A 6,271-nucleotide genomic window follows, 5' to 3' on the forward strand; every position below is an offset into this window, starting at 1 on the left:
GAGCACTGAACCGCAAATCCTATCCACCGTGAGCCTGTGTATGTGTGTGTTTGTGTGTGCAGGTTGACCGCTGTGTGCCATTGAACTCTCTGGGGAACCACAGGAGGAACAGAGAGCCAAGACAGTTGAATTCCCTTTGTTTTGCCTTGAGGCAATAGCCGTAATGAATGCTGACAAAACTCATAAATTTGTCATACTGGGGTGCCACATATTTCCTTTAGCCCAGTGGTATCAGCGGAATGGCAGTGGCAGATTTAAAAGGCATTAAGCAATTTATCAGGCCTCAAAAATAGATGTGGAGGCATGCATCAAAAAAACACAAAGCATTCTGTGGGCTGTTTCAAATCACCGCTTCAGATCATCCTTGCTCACAGAGTCCTCTATCAAAAATCTCGCTACGAACAAAGAACAGTTGAGTGCGTCTGGGGACCTCTCTTTTCAGATACTCTGTCGGAAAGCCTGATTAAATGTGGTTCTGCGGTGCATATAAACAGGTTTTTCTGAAAAACTAGGAGTTGCATCACCAAGGTCATGGGTTCATAACTGAAAATATATAAATATAATAAAATGTATGCTTTGAATATACTTACGAGTTCCTTTGGATAAAAGTGCCTGCTGAATGCATAACTGCATAAATGCAAAACGTATAAGATCACTTATACTTTAGATCACTTAATTTAAAAGATTTTTTTTTCAAAAAGGTAAGTGGCTTAATTAAATGGTTTTGTAAATTAGTTTTAAATATATAGCATACAAAATAACCATGCAGACTCAACTCATAAACCTCTTGAAGTAGAAATATGCCATAACTGAGTAAAGTGCTCTTCAAATGGAGTTTGAAATATCATAATTATGAGTTCCGAGCACATAAAAGAATGAGCAAGTGAAGCTGTATTTACTTGTAATTTAATTATAGATTATACACGAGTGGCTGAGATGTATGGTTGGGTTTATGTATCACTATGTATTTCTTTTGTTTTGTTTAGGCTATACTTCTGTTGTTTTTCAGACTTGACCGTATGCCATGTTTTAAAAATGAATGCCCGACTCATACAGAGGTCCGACCTTCCAATATGCACTTGAAAGCAGCATAAGCACCACTAAATTCAACTAACTCAAACAAATCTCTTTTAGTACAAGCTACAAATAGAACATAAGCATGCTAAATGCTAATGCATCAACATTTACTCATTCCTAGGAAGGAGAAATCCACTGTCCAGTTTTAATGAAACAAAAGGGGTTGTAGTCCCAGTACAAATGGATTAAGTAAACTCTCATTTTAAAAAACTAAGTGGATTTAATACAATTAAATTATGGTCACAAAATAAATTCCAAATTGTTGCATAAGCTCATTTTAATCAAGTAAACTGAACGAGCAGCAATAAATAAATATTAAAATTAATAAAAAAATTAAAAGTTTTGAGTGTAATGTAATTAAGATATCTTAAGATACATTGTTTTAGTCCAACTTGAAAGCAGCATCACATGCATTATTTCCAGATAAGCCAACCCCAGAATGCAATCCCACAAGTTCTATGTGATCACATCTAAAACAGTGCTACAGAGAAACGGTTAAATGGTAAATAAACATATTTCATACAAAAAAAGTTAAATTATTATGCTGTAGCTTAGCAAAATACTAATGCCAAACTCTATTGTATTGAAATACAATAGCCCACGTGGAACGCTATTTTGTTTTGCTGCCTATGTAGTGCGTTCGTATTCGTTACGAGGTTCCATGTTGTCTTAAAAGGTAGCTGACTTCATTTTTAGAGACAATATGATTTTATTAGCTGTAGTGATGCTACTGTTGTACTTATACTGCACACTGCAATTGTATTACTCCCCAACATATATTCTGTTCTATGAAGAATTAATCCACAATGCAGTATCTTTTTTTGTACACAACATCCAGAACATATAAACATTTGTGTGTGTGTTCTAAGAAGGCATTTTTCAATCACGATGACAGTCTCAGTGATAAAATACACCACATATTCCTTGCCATTTAACTTATTATTATTATTTTTTCCTGCTAACTGCAGTGTTGTATTAAAGCGCAGCACTTTAGTAGATACAGTGAGTCATTCTCTGATGGAATAAAATAAACCACCGTGGCTGATCGTGTGTCGTGCCCTCACGTCTTTATGATCCTGTCAGCTTCTCTTTCAAGATTGACTGAATGTAATATCTGTTATATATTTTCAGAAATCTGTCAACATCAAAGGCATTGCGGTATTTATTGCCTTTAATTTGCGTTTCCTTGCTGTTCAGGGCTGTTAGCATAGCCCTGGCAGTTATACTTCTTGAAATAGGAAGAGGTTGTCCAATATGTGTAGATATGAAACACTGCTGTTTTATAACAAAATGCATAATACATTTTACTTAACACTTTACTAACTATAGCTTTTGTTTAATTTATACAATGCTTCTAAATGGCTTTCGCCTGTAGGGGTATTTTTATGGATGTGCAAAGAATGATCTAGTGAATGCTGGTGCTGTAGTCTTCTCTGCTGAAGAGGCAAGCGCAAGAAATACGCAAAAGTTCTTGCTGTGAGTATTGATTTGACTGCGCTCTGTTAATATTAAAAAAATCTCAAAAGTACACAGTGAAGGATAACCCTCTCCTGTCAACTGACTTTGAGGTTTTCAGAATGTAACCTAGGTCAGTGCTTCTCGGTTGGGTTACAATCTGTTCTGATAGGGCTGCAGTAGGCAGTGACAAAACATTTCTAAATGTAAGCAGATAAATACGTTTATTCACTTTTAAAAGGGAATGCTTCCTACGTGTATATCTTCTGTTGTTGACATCAAAGGTTGCATGCAAAATCCTCACCCAGGTCAAGGAAAGATGATCATTTCGGATGGTATAGGGTCAGATCTTTGGGATGTGGTGGAATGAAAGATTCACATCATAGATGTGAAGCAGAAAAAAATCTGCTGTATGCAATATGAACCATGTCTGAGGAAAGTTTCCAGCACCTTTTGTATGATTATCAATTTTGGCTCTGTGTTGGGTTGTCACTGGTTGTCAACATCACATTTTAGTTCGAAAGCAAAACCATTTTTTATGACCTACATGTCAAAATTAGATGACCTAAACAACCTTCTTGATTGAAATCAATGTCCATAAGTGATATCTGCAATCAGAGTCAGTGATTAAAAACAAACAAACAAACAAACAAACATCTTTAGCTTGTGGTTTTGATTCTTCTTTTATGCTGGACTGGTAAGTGTATAATAACTATTCATTTGTTATTTTGATCCGTGACATATACAGGGGTGGAGCAATGTTCTAGTTGAGATTTGTATTTATTCTTATTTTTTTTAACTGATGACCAAATAACAATGCACGCTGATTGGAGGGCTTTCGAGGTAATCATAGACAGGCGGAGGAAAGAGAAAGAGAGTTCACCGAGCATACTTAGTGTGTCCCTTGATGCGCATATAACAGTTGCATTTTCAGTATCTACTGTAAGTTTCATAAAGCCTAGTTTCATAAAAGAGTATATGTGAAAGAGTACCATGGCATCACTGCAATAAAATCATTAAAGCTAATTTTCCCCCCAGTGCATTGCAAGTTCCAAACTGTAAGTTTCCGCCTTGGAGTTCATTAACTTATTTTAGGAGAAAAGTATAGAGTATTCAAATTCAAATTGAGGGAGATTGTAAGGAAGGTTAGGAATTTTTAATTGGATTAATTTGCATAAGAAAATTGGTTTTATGTATCTTCAAACATCATAATCCATAATTACTTTACCATTCTTTCATATGCCATATGTACTTGTATTTGCATAATATTAATTAGAGAAATGTTCTGTCACAAAGGGTCAGTTTAAATGAACATTGCTGAGCTTCTTGTCATTTGAATAGTGGGATAATTACCTAATTGCTCACTGGTCAATGACTATTTTAAGAAGAAAAAAAAAATTCAATTTTAGACCTCCAATACGGCCTAAAGACAAGCCCTGCAGAAAAAGGTTCTGGTATTATGAATCTGTTTTTAGACCAGTAGTTAGCAGTGACAGTGATGTGTAAATAAAGTTTAGGGCAATGATACTGCATTTTAGGTACATGGAAAGTCAAGGCACTAAATGCCCTGGCTTGTCGATAGTGGAGATTGACCTGAAAGACTGTAAAGAAAGAAAAAAAGAAACTCTATTTGATTTGAGGCAAGATTCAACTCCAAAACGAGGCTCCGATAACAAACCTTTTGTGGCACAGGGAACAATGGTTCTGAGGAATTGAAAGTGCACTTTACAGTCCACTCAACAGATTTGGTCAAAGGCAGTAGATAACATTCAGAAAGTGGAGCCATCACTCCAATGTCCATCAAAAGGTGTGTCTACCCTCAAAGAGAGCACAACCGGGTTTGAAGAATGCATTCCCAAGACAGCATTGCAGTCTGCTAGGGTTTAAAGAAGAAAGAAAGAAAAATCAGCTTTTCTAAACTCTGTACTTTGTCATATTTTCTTGAAAAAAAAAAAAATATATCCTAAAAGAAGATCAATTTACTATTAGCGAAGTGAGATTTACAATTATGTTTTTTTTTTTTTTTTTTTTTTTTTTTTTTTTATGGCAATCAAACCTTGATTACTCTATCTAAACATCCTACAACAAAATCCTAATTTTAAAGACTTGCTTTCAGGGAAGTCAGGGAAGTTTTCTGTTTATTTTATATTAATAAAAGGAATGCAAAAGAAAATAAGTGGCAAGAGAAAATAATTATATCAATACTTTAATGTACAGTAAACATAATATCAATGAGAACTGTATATATAATGCCTAAAAAAAATATATTGATATCACCTTGTTTAACTCCTCAAGTAAATTTATAGATATTTTATTGGAAAATGAGACAAAACCGATGAATCTAATCTAAATAATCAGATGTAGATAAAAAAGTAAGGTACGGTAGCAAACAGTCTTGTAAAAGTCACAAGAACACAGTGCTAACTGGTTGATTATCTTGCCAGTGTGATTATGTTAACTAAATTAATGATCTTCAAATCATCCTGAATGTGTTTTGACTAAATCAAAAACAGGCTTAAAATATTTTAAAACTTAAGTAGCCTACAGTTGGCTTGAAAGGACATCTCTTTCTATTCAATTACTAATTCCAGGATATTTTATAAAACATGCAAAATTCTCAAATTAAAGGCTATTTTTTTACTATCAAATCAGATTACCAAGGTTCACCTCTCTGGGGCATTTCAATGCTGTGTGGCTCATTACACTGTGCTGACTGTGTCTGGCCCAGAGATAAACATTAGCTTCATGGCTCACAAAGCAGAACTGCAGTCCTCTGGCAATTTGGATGTAACAAGTTCCTCTTTATACCCTTGAGACCAGTTTAACTGGGTTTTTCTACACCGACCTGCCAATCATACACTGCAGGGTGAACTGTGGATAGGTCTACTATTAATCTATTTGCAGCAGAATCTATCCAATAATCAGGCAGAAATGTGTGGACTGCACCTTTAAAAGAGGTTTGAAAGGAAGATATTAGGCTGGGGTGAGAGTATTCAGTCTTCCAAACAGTATGATTTAAAATAAACTGTTTTTCAATCACACACACACACACACATATTCTCCAAACTAATTTTTAAGTGCAGCTGGGTCACACCCAACAGAGACTTTATGTCAAAACTTCAACAAAACTTTCAAACCTTATGTGGCATTAACAATTAAAGCGAGTCAAATCATATAAATCTCATATTAATACCCACACCATAGATAGTATTTTCTATTTGCTGTTGTTCAGCAAGGCCATGTGTAGTGCTGTATTTAAAATGCACACGATCACAAAGATGTAAAGCAAATGTTGCTCTTATAAAGGTCACATGGAGAAATCTGGAGCTTGCAGCACTTTAAACACTAATTGGAAAGGATAATTCGATGTGGCACATTGAAAAGATTCACTCCAGTAATCAGTGGGGAGCACTCAATACATCTGTGTGAATGCCTCGCTAGAGGTGAAGATTCCCTTTATTGAAGGTTATCTCATTGTGTTTAGTTGTTTGTTGTATGTTTATGCATAAGCCAGTAATAATAATAGTACAAATTATTTTATCATCCATTAGTTAAACTCAAACAATTCTTTCTTGCGTGGAGCACAAACTGAGATATTTAGCAGAATGGCCATGCTGCTCTGTTGCATATTTTTCCTCTACACCCTGAGCACATGTAAGTGCATACTCTCTAATAAAAGCATTTTCACAAATATTATGAATCATTACTTCATAAATATATTCAGGGTTTTGCGGAGTCA

This window comes from Carassius gibelio, chromosome A15 (assembly GCF_023724105.1).
Source record: "Carassius gibelio isolate Cgi1373 ecotype wild population from Czech Republic chromosome A15, carGib1.2-hapl.c, whole genome shotgun sequence".
NCBI lineage: Eukaryota > Metazoa > Chordata > Actinopteri > Cypriniformes > Cyprinidae > Carassius > Carassius gibelio.